This window comes from Miniopterus schreibersii, assembly GCF_964146895.1.
Source record: "Miniopterus schreibersii genome assembly, chromosome: 20".
In the NCBI taxonomy this organism is placed as follows: Eukaryota; Metazoa; Chordata; class Mammalia; order Chiroptera; family Miniopteridae; genus Miniopterus; species Miniopterus schreibersii.
In genome coordinates this window covers 18769023-18782501 of record NC_138122.1, presented here as the reverse complement: position 1 = coordinate 18782501, position 13479 = coordinate 18769023, and the positions used below count along the sequence as shown (strand labels likewise).

At 54.0% G+C, this 13479-nt stretch overlaps 1 protein-coding gene across 1 annotated transcript in view; it reads left to right on the top strand.

Annotated features, from left to right (window-relative positions):
• Positions 1–5854: 5854 nt before the first annotated feature.
• Positions 5855–13479, top strand: part of MYO18B (myosin XVIIIB) — a 170055-nt gene continuing 162430 nt past the window's right edge. The window contains exon 1 of the mRNA XM_081122587.1: positions 5855–6035. The gene's annotated coding sequence lies outside the window, so the exon portion shown is untranslated. The remainder of the gene's footprint in view (positions 6036–13479) is intronic.

Below are 13479 nucleotides of genomic sequence, written 5' to 3'. Positions count from 1 at the left end.
TTCACCGAGTCTCATCTCTTTGCAAAATAACAATTTTTGCTCCGGAGCGGAAGGTAAGGTTGGTCTCTCTTTTAGAGATTTAGAAATTGCTCCTGAGATCTATGAATTGGAAGATAGCCCGAGAACCCTTCTGCCTCAGACTTATTCCAGGTAAACTCTTACATGCCCCCGACGCACGCTTGACTCACCGTGACGTGGCCGAGAAGGGCGCTGCGCAGGTGGAATTTCCTGACGGTCCGGCGTCGCAGCCCTGGGGAGGCCGGTCTCCTGCCGAACCTGCGCCCACGCCCTCCTCGTGGGGTAAGTGTTCCTGCTGCCAGACGGAAGACGCCCTGGGACCCTCTGTGCCAGCACCCGGTGCCAGCACGGTCGGAGTTGGCATTGTAGAGGTCTTGGTTTCCGTGGCTGCTTGAGAAGGTTTGAGGAGCTTTTTATATCATTCCCAGGTGATTGACCCTCCCTGTGTTTGAACCAGTAAAAAAGATGAAATTTCAGAAAAGACAAGTTTTCTGGTTATTGTGTATATATATATATATATATATGTATGGTTGGGGTATTTTCACATTGTCAAAGAAGATAATTGAATTGATATTATTTTTATGAAGTTATGTTATAATACGTCTTGGTTTCATAAATCAAAGGAATCGATAAAGCGAAGTCTAAAAATAACAGTTAACTTTAAGCTGCTATACAGTACAGACGGAGTAAATTGAAAACTTTTATGAATCCACGGTTATTTTTTTCTTTTAACCTAAAACATTCTCTTTGGTGCGTGTATCCCCTCCTGTCACTGGGGCTCATGATTTTTTTTCCTTCTGTATCGTGTTTAAGGATGACTTTTCAGCAAAACTTCTAGAAATTAGCTGTTATTTCACTGCTAACGCAAAGGCTTCCTTACCCGTAGCCCTGGTTGGTCAGGTCCCGGGAAGGACAGCTCCAGATCCTGTGGACAAAGAGGAGGGACCGGAGGGCCCGGTGCACCGAGGGGAGGAAGCACCCTGCTCGGAAAGACGGCAGCAGACCTGGGAAAAGCAAACCAAAAGCAGAAAGAAAGGCAGAGACGGACGGCAGCCTGGTTTAAGCCGAGGTGGCGGCCGCGTAGCCCGGGGCATGGCCCCTGTCGGTCAGTTTCAGACCCTGTTGCACAGCCATTGAAACTGCGGTAAAAGCCCCGGGGTAACGGGCCCGGGCTTGCGGCTGAAGCCGCGTCCATCCAGAGTGAGCTTTCCCCGTTTAAATTTTCAAAACCTTTTTTCTAAAGCTCTAACACGATTTTTTTCCCCCTCCCAGCTAAGGTTGACTTGAGAGGCTCGAATTACTCAGGTTCCTATGAATATTTTCTTTTAAATCCAGGCCACATTTTAAAATTTTTACTGTAGACTTAGTGAACGTTGAACTCTAAAATGGTAATCCTTGGTTTCCTCAGGTCGTCACGGGCTTTAGATTCCCTTGGTCCTCAAAGCTAAAGAGAGCCCCTCTTTTACAGCAAAGTAACGGTTTCCCACTCCCGGCAGCATCCTAAGGTCTGGAGGGTCCCGGTGACCGGCCGCCTCGCCATCTCTAGGGCCATGTTCCTGACGTGCCTGGGTCAGCCTTAATGATAAACCAACACCTCGCATTTTAAATTGCCTTTATTTTCTTAAGTTTTTAAAATATGTTTTTATTGATTTCAGAGAGAGGAAGGGAGAGGGGGAGAGAGAGAGAGAAACGTCAGTGATGGGAGAGTCATTGCTCGGCTGCCTCCTGCACACCCCCTGCTGGGGATCGAACCCGAAACCCGGGCATGTGCCCTGACCAGGAATCGAACCTCGATCTCCTGGATCATAGGTCGATGCTGAACCGCTGAGCCACACTGGCCGGGCTAAATTGCCTTTATTTAAACACACACACACACGCAACAGAAAATGGGTTAGCAGTATATGCATTTTATCAAAAACAGATCAAAAAACACTGCATTTTAGAATGAAATAATTCCTATCCTCATAGTAGAGTTAACTCCGAGACCGAACAGTCTCAAAATCATCTCTGAAGACTGGTGACGATGCTTCCGTTTTTAAATTTTGCCCTAATGTAAAGTTACGGTAGAGCGTGGAGGAATATTTCCGATCGTGTGCTCATGTTACAGAGGACCTGGAAACGGGTTTGTTCCTCAGCCGACTGTGTTCCATGGTGTGTATATTATATGCGGTTTGTAAGCGAAACACTGGCCATTTTCAGTTCTATCGTTAAATTGAGTGTTTCTGTGTTTTAACGAATTATAATAAGTAGATTCGGCTTCTTCTGGGTACCACAAAGACTGCTGAGCTGCACCTCCATAAAAAAAGAGTTCTGTGTATGTTATTTATTGACTCCTCCCGTTTGTTTTCATCAGAGACATTCCTTGTCACTGCTGCTCCTTTTTAGTGGTACCGTTCGTTATCTAAAGAAACGGCAGCCCTCCCCGTTTTTCACAGAATAGAATCGAAGTAACGAGCTCGGCACGCGGGGCCCAAGTCTCCTCACTGCCAAGGGCTGTTTTCAGCGATAGCTCGGCCGGGCCTGTGCCCAGGGGAGGACGCCGTGAGTTGCTGCTCTCGCCTCCCTCCAAAGCTTCGCCCCGGACGGCTGCGCGGGAGAGCATCCGGCGAAGGAAAGCGTCTCGGCGAATGCGTCCCAGCGACGGAAAGCATCCCGGCGAACCGATCGGCTGCTGCTCCCCACGGGGTAGGTTTGCTTGTGAAGCCCCAGCCCCGTGAGGGGGGCGGGTCAGTTTCCATCCCCGCGGCCAGGAGCCCAGGTTCGCCAGCGAAGCGCCACCCATTTCCCACGCTCCCGCCGTCGCCTCGGGATGGCGCTGGCGCCGGGGATCTGTCAAGCGCTCACCTTGAAGTTCCTCCCGGGCACTCCTGACAAATCAGCCGTGCGTCAGAACCCCGCTCCTGGGAGTAGCCCATTCGAACGTGACTTTTTTTCTCCCCTCGCTGTTCCGAGATGGTTCCAAAAAAAACGGGGCCTCGACGGCAAACGCCCGCGTGTGTGATTAAGACTTGGCGAGAGGTCTTCTTTTCGAGCGGGCCCTCGAGGAGTGGCGGAAAATAGCGGAAAGCTCGGGCCGGGAGCGGGGGTTCCTCCCACAGGCTGACCTTTCTCTCCGCGTCTGCCTCTTGGCAGAGCCGTCCATGCCCTAACGTGTATTATATTCTCGGCAACGTGGGATGTGAAGGAATAAATCCGTTTTCTGCTCTGCAGAGTGAAGCCAGTGAATTCGATATTGTAAATGCAGATATTGTACCTGTGAAGTTATTTGTTTTGCTCTTTTCAGTGGACGTTTCTGGTCCCGGCTCCGGGTACTCACCATTGCATGTTCCACATAGGCTCCTGCTGGGGTGCCGTCCCCGTCTGCGGTCACCCGCCCCGCGTGTGGCGAGTCTCCGTCCGTATCACCACCTTTCACCGTTATTTTGGAGCAGCGAGGCTGGTTTTTCTGTGTTGATAAATTGCTCCTATAAATCTCAATAAAAAAGATCTGGACAAAGATACCTCTTTGGCTGTGCTGCGCCCCCCCCCCCCCCCCCCCAAATGAAAAACCACATTTATCGAGTTGCTGAGACATCAGGAGGTGACTCATTTTGCAGAATCCTGGCTTTGGGGGAAACTTGTGCAGAGGCTGATGTTATAAAGAGGAAGGGGACTTCCTGCCCACGAGCTTTTCTGTGGGTTTCGTGGGAACACAGCCACCTTCATGGCTTCAAGGGTTCGGAGACTGCTTGCTCGTCCTGGAAGATACACCGCAAGGAAAGAGTCCGTGAAGGCCAGGAGGTCCAGCTGGTCTCCAGCTTGTCCAGCAGCTACGCCAGGCGCCCCAACATACTCCCAGGGGCAACCTGGAGTCCCTGCCTGAAGTTAAGACCCCTCCCTCGCTCACCATCCCTGTTCCCACAGAGGCAGGCCGAGGGCCGCCTGGTGCATGTGCAGGTCACGTGCAGGGGTCGTCCCCAGAGCCACAGTGGCCTGGGCAGAGCCGTCTGCCTGTGGTCCGCAGGTCGAGGTGGGGGGAGCACCTCCTGTCCTTGAGCTGGGAGCTCCTTCAGGAAAGAAGGATGTCACAGTGGAGTCCTGTGGGCGAGTTTTCCTGCAACGCGTTCGTGCTTGCCGGTTGGAAGCCCGTTTAACACCCGTGCGGTCAGCTCCGGGCAGGAGCAGCAGCGCGAGGGAGCCCTTGGCCTGGTGCGTTCCGTCACCGGGGCCACTCCCGAGAGCCCCAGAAACCCAGCCGCTCCTGGGTGCCTGGAAGGAGGGGCTAGCACTGGGGACCGCACTCCCAGCCAGGTCGCTGTGGCCCTCAATATTCTCATTCCTAAGTTAAAGGAGTTGAGTGAGATGACCTTGAAGGACCGTCCTAGCCAAACACTCCCCAGGTTTCTCAGGGTAGATGTGAGGGGCTTAGGGTGGACGTACTTGGAGAGCAAAAAGGAAAGGCTCCCCCCCATGTGCCTGGTTCCCCCACGCTGCCTCACGGGTAACGGGATTACTCCCCCTTTTTACCGTGTGCCCCTCCTTGCTGGAGCCCCCTCTGGGTTACCGGGGTAGGAGCCCCGTGTTGAGCGGAAGGAGAGAAAACTTAAAACTGCACAGCTTGCTTTTCCTGGCCACTTTTACCTGTCTGGATACTGGCAATCAAAAAAATAATAAAAATATGTTTTCATTCCAAATTTGTCATGCTGATTGTGTCCAGGGATCAGGTCCACCCGATAAAGGCCCGAGCCTTCCCTTCGAGCTCCCACACACGGGGAATTTATACAGCGGCTCCTATTAACGGACCTGTAGCAGGTGAAACAGGAGACGGGCCGGTAGTCGGAGCAAGGAGACATTTTGCCTAACTTACGGATATCCCCAGACAACTGTTTTTCACATTTTTTCTTTCACTTTGGTATCTGGGTTCAATGCCCTGTTCTTCAGTTGCCCTTCTGGGTCACAGCGCTGATTTGGTGGCCTGTACATCACATCTGCCTGGAGTCAGCTTGTCTGGGAGCTGAGCCGGGCTCCCACTCACTCCCGGGGTGGGCTTGGGCAAGTTACTGAACCTCTCTGTGCCTGATAAGGGAAGAAAGGAAGTACACCCTGATGTTGCCGGCTGAAATGATTCTTACGACAAACAGTGCCTCACGTTCAAATGGCTGTGGGCGTTAGAGCCGGAAAGACCTGGATTCGAGTCCTGACTCTACCCCTCCCTAGCTGTGTGGACCTGCACAATATGCTTAACCTATTGAGGTCGCTACTTTTCTCCTTCTAGGCCGTGGAGGAAGCAGTTTTTACTACATCTTGTTTGGTGCAGCGTTCAAGACTGTGCCCTCTGGGGCCAGCACTGCCTGGGTTCGAATTCTGACTCTCCACTGCATTGGGCAAGTTGGTTATCCTTTCCGTGCCTCAGTTTCCCCATCTGTCAAATGGGCATGGGGAAAGCCTACCTCATAGTAAATGAGTCCCTGAAAGTGCTCAGGTTGGCGCCTGGTGCCTGCCGATTAGGCACATGTGTCTGCACGGATTGTTACTTTGCTTTATTTCCTTCCAGAATCCAGTTGGAATGGAGACCCCGGCTCCCCTCGCCCAATTCCTGTGGCCGCCAGTTGGGGCAGAGGCAAAAGTGTGGGGTGTGTGGCCTGGCTGGGACAGGGATGACGGGGGAGAATGTACTTGCATTGGAAGCTGTCCCCTCCCCTGCTCTGCCACCAAATATGTCCATGCTCTCCGAGGCCCGGTCAGCGGCCACCCGGGGCTGCCGTCCCCTGGCCAGACCTGGAGCTCACTGGCTAATTTTAGAAATGACTTGTCGACTCAGCTGCTGCTATCACATTGGCGCAGAGGGCGGGTGGGGGAGGGACCGGGAGGAGCAGTCAGAGAGGGGCTGTGTGTGTGAGAGCGTGGGGAGGGGTGCCTGTGACATTTGTCCTTCGGCCCCGCTTTGCCGGCTGGCTGGGGTCTCTGCGCTGCCTCCTGGGGAGACCTTTTTGGGCGAGAGGCGCGGTTCCTGTGACCTGTGGCCTCGTGTGGACAAGGTATTGTCAGCCTGGGTTTTACGATGGGCACCTTGGGCGCTGATGGGCCAGTTTTCATTTTCGAGAATGTGTTTCTGGGGCCTGGGGTGGCAGCCTCTGGTCTTTCGGTCTATTTTAGGCCTTTCTGGTGTGGACAACATCCCAGGCCTTTTCCGTCCACCGCTGTCTTAAAAAACGAGTAATTTTTGGACGGATTTTAGAACCGCGCGCTGGGGCATGGACTCTTTGAAGGATTAGCCTTGTTCAGGACCCAGCTGTTCGCTGGTCATTTTTAAAAATATGTTTTGAGCCACGAGATACCTCTGCTGCGGAATCTCAGCCGGCACACATCGGGGTCCGTGTTTTCATCAACTTCCTGCAGTTTCTGCTTAGCTGGCTGTGTGTTTATGGTCAGGGAGCCAAGCTCTTCCTTTCACCTTCCCAACCCGTGAGGCTAAGCCTTAACGCTAATGATTTTTTTACTCCAAATGAAGCCATGCGCGTGGTGCGGGAGGGGGGTGGGCGGTGGTTGACCGTCGAAGGTTTGAATTTCATGCGGTGCTGATTTGATCCTCAGTGTTGGAGGGGTTGTTTTCTCTGGCACCCCCGTTCCCAGGCATTTCTTTGAATGGAGACGGTTCACAGGCCTCGGTGGTGGGGTGATGGGACAGAGAGGGGGCCGTGCTTTAACGTGGGGCTCCCTCCCTGGAGTTGCGAAGGCCTCACCAGCTGCAGGCCTCGGAGGGAGCCGCTGCCTCCGGGCAGCTTTCCCACTCAGGTGGCTGGGTGGGAAAAGCCCAGTTAGTCCCAAGCTGCCCGGCCTGGCCTTGACCCAGCAGGGGCCTGGGTTTCCGTCCCACGGGACCTGGAAAACGGGGCTGGTGCTTTCACTTTGTGGCCGGCCAAGCAGATGCCTGCTTGGGTCAGAGCACCAGCTCCCGAAGGCTGAGGGTCCCACTGGAGGCTGGTGGTGCCCGTGGGGACTGTTTTTGCTATTGACCTGAGTCGTGACCTCCTGTATCTGGTAATATTCCAGGGTGGCCTGGGGGAGGGCCTGTGCGGTTTAGGCGATGGCTGATTTCTAAAAAATAATGACAGAGACAAAGGGGGGTGGGAGGAAAGGAGGTGGAGGACTGGAGTCTCCTGGTCTGCTAACATTTGAGTGTCTGCATGTCATCAATTAATAGATATTTGCTGCCACCTGCACACAGGCCTGGTCACCTTGAGTAGCCTAGTTTGGGCTCTGCTGTGACTTCCCTGTGACCTTGGACAAATCCCTCCCCAGTCTGAGCTTTAGTCTCCCCTCCCAACACCTGAGGGGGTGAGGCCAGACCGTCCCACAGGTGTTTTTCCGGATTCAACACCAGGGCCCTGTTTCCCCAAGTGTGGTTCCGTGATGCCCTCAGCCGGGGCCTTCTAAAATGCAGATTCCCAGTCGCACCTCAAAACTACTAAACGGTCTCGGGGGTAGGAGCCCAGAAACCTGCAGACTTCAAACCTCACAGGCGGTTCTGGTGCCCACCGAGGCTGGAGAACTACCTCTCCTCCGCTGGGAGCCAGCACCCACCTTGTCAGAACTCATCGGGGCAGGACACAAACAGGGGCTGAGCATGGCGAAATTTCACACGGAGAAAGACTGAGCCCTTCTGGTGGCGTTTTGAAATGAGAACAGAAGGCCCCAAAGCTGAAGAGAACCTCCTCTCGTTGCCAAAAGAACAGGAACCCTGACTGGGTGCCCACAAAGCCACCGTGGGACAGCCCTTGAGTGTCCTGCTTCCCCTGGTAGAGAAAACAACTGTCTGAATGGTCCAGTTGAAGCAGGCGGCTTGTTGCTGTGGTCTGTGGCATATCCTGAATTTTTAAAATTAATAAACTTTATTATCTTTTAGAGCAGTTCTAGGTTCACAGCAAAATGGAGGGGACACAAATGCATAGCTTGCCCTATTGTCAACGTCTCCCATCAGAGTGGCCCTTTTATTCCCGTTGGGGAACCTGCATCGTGATCACCCCGAGTCCGGAGTTGACATGAGGGTTCACTCCCGGTGCACATGCTGTGGGTTTGGACAGATGCAGAATGACATGGATCCATCACTGTAGCATCATACAGAATAGTGTCACTGCCCTAAAAACCTCTGTGCCCCGCTGTTCACCCTTCCCCATCTCCCCTAAACCCTGGCGACCAACGGCCTTTCTACTGTCTCCACAGCTCTGACTTTTCCAGAATGTCGCACAGTTGGAACCGTATGGAACGTAGCCTTTTGCAGGTGGGCCCCTTTCACTTCGTCACAGGCGTTTAAGGCCCCACCGTGTCCTTTCATGGTGCCCTGAGATGCTCAAGCTGTATAAATCGAGTTATTTGAAAAACGTAGAAAGTGGGTTTGAGACCAGGCAAAGGGCTCCTGGGTGCTGTCAAATCCAACCCCATCTGGAAACAGCTGGGGCAGCGAAGGCTCAGGGAGGGGACGCGCCTAGCTCAAGGACACACCCCGTCGTCATGACGGCGTTGGGCTTAGGGACAGTTCCCGCCTTCCAGGCTGGCAGAGGGAGAGCCCTGTGGGCTCCCCATTTTAGGAATAATGACCCAATCTCCCCACCCCCCCAACCCCATCACCACTCTCCGAGCCCGAAAGGAAGGGATTAAATAGTTCCTATGAGCACCGGCCCCTGGGATATGACTCACGCATCTCTGTAATTTTCTTTTTCTGCCCCGCTTCTCACTGAGCCTCTCCCTGATTACTTTTTAAAGAACGCTGGTTTCTGGCAATGCAGGGAAGATCCCCGAGAATCGGCTCCAGGGGTTTGCCAAATCCGCCGGTGCTCACACCCAGAAAGGCAGGGATTTCACGGGACCTTCTCCGCTGTGCTGACTGTCCGCTGGGGCCGAGTTTCCATTTCGGGGAGGGCACTGGGTGAGCTGTGGAGCTGAGAGACAGATGCCCCCCGATCTCTGTGATGGGTGGTCCCCCTTAGCTGAACCCCTCTGGGAGTTAGAAGGTAGACAGGACAAAGGATGCATCTGAAGGTGCAGACAGAAGACACCCGGCTCTGGGATTGGGGTGGTGTCTTCCCCGGCCCCGTCTTAGGGTCCCGGGGGGCCCGGGCAGCCAGCTTGTTACTGTGAGCACCCTGCCGCACACTGGTTCTCACAGTGCCCCCCTCCTGCCTGCCTCCCGGGACCTTGGGAGCCAGCTGGGGGAGTGAACACACTCACGGCCCAGCCGTGGGCGACACAATTCTAAATGAAGACTGAAGAGAGGAAGGACCCAACAGCCACCTCGGACATGTGGCCGGCAGAGCGAGGGCCGGGTGGTGGGGTTGATTGGGTGGCGGAGGCAGGAGGCTATGAGGGAGCCCTGGGGGGTGGCTTGGGCTGGAGCTCTCAGGGAAGGTGGCCTAGCAGGCTTAAGAAAGATGGAGCCTATGAGAAAAGAATGTAGCTTTTATTAAGTAGATGCCATGGGCCAGACACAGGGACAGGCAATGCTGGGGGGGGGGGGGCATGAACATGGCCTCTAAAGTCATGCAACTGAGTCCAGAGGCAGCTCTGCCACTACCTGGCTGGGAGCAAGGCATTTCCCCTCCTCTGCCTGAGCCTCTGAGATCCAGTTACTCGCAGAATCCGCCTTATAATTGGGTGGCTGGGAAGAGCAAATGACATGACCCGCCAAGTTCTCAGCGCAGAGCAATGCACCAGTCTCGGTGGCACGATTCCAATAGCCCTGCTTTGTTGCCTCCCTCCCTGGATAGGAGGGCAGAGATCTCAGGGTCCAGGAGGAGTAGGGGTTTAGGCGTCCAGGTCATCCCCACTCCCTCCTGTGTGACCTTGAGTGACTTTAAACCCCATCTCTAAACTGTGACACGCCCAGCACCGCGACTAACACCAAACAGATGCTAAGTAAATATCGGTGCACACCCAGCCCTGCTCCTGAATGTACCTACTTGAACCAACTTCCCAGGGATCTACAACATGCCACCAGGACACAGGGTGACTCCGAGCCCCAAACTGAAGGTCCTAGATTGGCCTTCTCTTATGGTCACCTGTGTGGAGCTATGATGGGAGCTGTGCGCATGCACAGGAAGAGCCAGTCACACCTGTGGATGGGTCTCAGCTTGACCTTGCTGGGTGACCTTAGGCAAGTACCTCAACTTTTCTGAGTCACTGTCTGCTTAATGGGAGTGATTGCAACCACGTGGTGCTGTCATGGGAATGAAATGTGACAATGGATTTTAAGAGAATTCCAGGTCCAGTAGGAATTTAAGGGGGCTGGGGGCAATTTAGGTGTAAGGGTCTATCTCAGTGCTTGGCACATAGTAGGTTCTCCCTAAATGTCCAGGAATCATCCTGGGCTGGGGTCTCCAGGCCAGCTTTGGCCATGGAGTCAAACAAAAATGAAAGTAATGATTCAGCAGTTAACTGTGATCAAGCACATGCTTGGTATGTGGGTATCTTCCTCCCATTTGACAGCTGAGAAAACCGAGGCTCAGAAAGCTTCCCAGGGCCCCACAGGGTAATAGTGGTGGCAGGACATGAACTTGGGCCATGATAGCATGTTGTTCCTGTATGCGAATGCAGACAGCACAGGGGGACAGCAGAAATCCCTCCCATATACTTGCTGCCAACTGCCTGCTCTGCCCCTTCTCCTAATCCTTAATTCATTTATTCATTCACTCATTCATTCAACAGATATTTATTGAGAGATAAGTATGTGTTCTAGGCTCTGGGGCTACATAAGTGAACAGAACAAATGGAAATGTGCCCCTCAGAGGGGCCATGTTTGGCAGAGGGAATCGGAAACTAAACAAAAAAATTATAGCATGAAGCACAGTGATCTAGTGCTCTGGGGAGTCCTGGGGTAGGCTGGGATGGGGTGGGGGCTATGCTGCAATTTAAATAGGATGGTGAGGGCAGGATCACTGAGATGACTCTGAGGCGAAGGTATGAGCCATGCACAAGGAAAAGCATTTGCAGCAGAGGGAACAGTATGTACAGAGACCTTGAGGTGGAAACCTGTGTGGAAGGTTGTATCCAGGAGGTCAGTGTCGCTGAATGGCAGGAGCGAAGGGGAGAGGTTTGAGGGCAGGTGGTCGTGAGGGCCCTGGAGGCCGCTAAAGGACTTGGTGATTTGTTCTGTGAGACAAGCGAAGTCACTGGAGGACTGGCCGCTGTGTCAGTGCTGGACATTGTGGGTGATGGGAAAGCCTTGAGGACCCCTTGGAGCCACTCAGATCCAACAAGTGTGCCTGGAAAACTGTTTCAAGCCATCCCTGGCTCTCGGGCTGCCTTGCCTTTCACCAGCTTCCCTTGCCCTTTAGGGGAGGCTTGAGACTTTATATCACGAATTCTGAGCATCTGGGGCCTCCTCATGGGCTTAAAACAGCTGCCCGTGAGGCAGGTGTGGGTTTCAGGCCTGGAAGGGAACGTGGTGGTAAGAACACTTGCTTAAATGAAGGCTTGACAGTAGGGTTGGCTCCTGGCCCTGGGTCAGTGGGGCTGGCCTGCAGCCTCGGAGGGACAGGACTCAGGGCGCGAAGGACCCACACTGAGCTCCCTCTCATTGTCATCCATGTACTTGTCCTCTGGGCCTGGCCAGCAGTCCCAGCTGACAGCCAGGATTCCCCCTGGAGTCTTGACACTGAGGGCGATTCTTGGGAAGCAGCCACTGACCAGGCCAGGCCTGGGCTGGGTGGGAAGGGGGGCCGTGGCCAGGGCAGCCACTTCACGTCAGGCCTATTCATAACCTGGGCTCCCCAGGCGTGTAGCAGAGTGGATTCTGGCTGTGTGTCACTCAGGGGCATCCCCAGTGTCTCCCAAGGGAATGGGTGGGGAGGGGTCTTTTGGCCCCCTCCTCTCCTGTAGCCCTCTCCCCAAAGATCTGGCCTTCGGAGGACCATCTGCCTCTCCCGTGCCTTTGGGAGCTGGAGAGCCCACACTGCTGGAGTTTTCCCTTAAGCCAAAGACTTGGCTGTTTGCACTTGGGCATGTTATTTCCAGGGTCTCCTCATGGGCATGTGACCTCATCAGAGTTGCAATGTCCCTTCTTGGATCTTTGGATCTTGAGATTCCCTCCAGACCAGGCCCGGTAGGAGTGCTGGGGTCTCAGCTAGTGTCGTCCTGATAAATATTTAACAGCCAGCTCCTAGCATAAAAGCCCCCGATCTGTAGCATTTGCCGATTTCAGCTGCGCAGAAACCCCCAGGGCTGGTTAATAAGCTACTAACGTGACACCGCCCAGCGCAGAGTTGGAAAGATGCTCAGGGTGAGCTCTCGCGAGATGAGAACTGGCACCAGCGCGGCCACGGGGCGCCCCCCGGGCCCGCGTCTCACCAGCTTCCGGGCCTGCGGCTGTCCCTGCGCGAGGAGGGAGCACCCTGAACGCTGCCCAAGGCACCTCCTTAGGCATAAGTCGCCGAAAGCGGTAACTCACGGGCCAACGAGGCTGCCCAAACTCTTGGATGGTGGTGGCTCTGAGAGCTGGGGAGGGGGTGGCATCTTTCAGGAGGGCCCGGGAGGGGTCAGGGAGGGTCCGTGAGGGACAGTGCCCTCCAAGCTAGAAGAGAGACGCGTTCCCAGAGCTCGGTGGGTTTCACGTTCGGATTTATTTGCCCACGTTGGGTGGTTTGTGTGTGCAATATGGCGCTGTCTTCTCTTCCCTTTACAAGCCTGTTACCACGGCCCCCTCGGGGCTGCTGCACACGCTGCCTGCGAGCCCCCTGCGTCCCAGCCTGGAAGGGAAGTTGCGGGGCCACTTTGGAAAACTGCGCGCTTCCCAACAAGTCAAGCACAGGGCCCGGCAGTGCCCCTCCTCCTAGCAGAGCCCCTCCTGGGAATCTGCCTCCGGGAAATGGAAACACTAAAGTGTCCAGGACCGGTCCTAGCACCATTATTCCCACGGGCCCCAAACTGGAAACAACCCAAATGCCCATCAACCCGTGAATGGCCAACTGGAGACGCGGCCCCTTCAGCCCGTGGGCCGCTATTTAGCAAACAGGACGGCATGAAGCACTGATTTATACACCAAGGTGGATGAACCCCACAAACGTTATGCAAAGTGAAAGAAGCCACATGCACTTTCTGATTCCATTTATATCCAATGTCCAGAAAAGGCAAACTATAGCGGTAGAAAGTAGATGAGTGGTCTCGCCTGGGGCCGAGGGTGGGAACAGCGAGTGACTTCACATGGCCACGAAGGGTCTTTTGGGGGTGATGGGATTGTGAGGATAGTCGCAAAAGTCTGCAGATTTATTTTTTAAACTCTGTAAATGGATCAGAAATTCTCAAATTGTATCCTTACAATGGGCGAATTATATGGCTGGCATAGAAATTATACCTCCATATAGTTGTTTTAAAATGGTCCCTAAATACCCTTTTCGATGAATTTATAATATTGCTTCAAGTCATATGGGCTTTAATTTCCTTGACATTCTCTAGTTATGGGACACTTGGGTGGTGTCTTTTGTGAACATT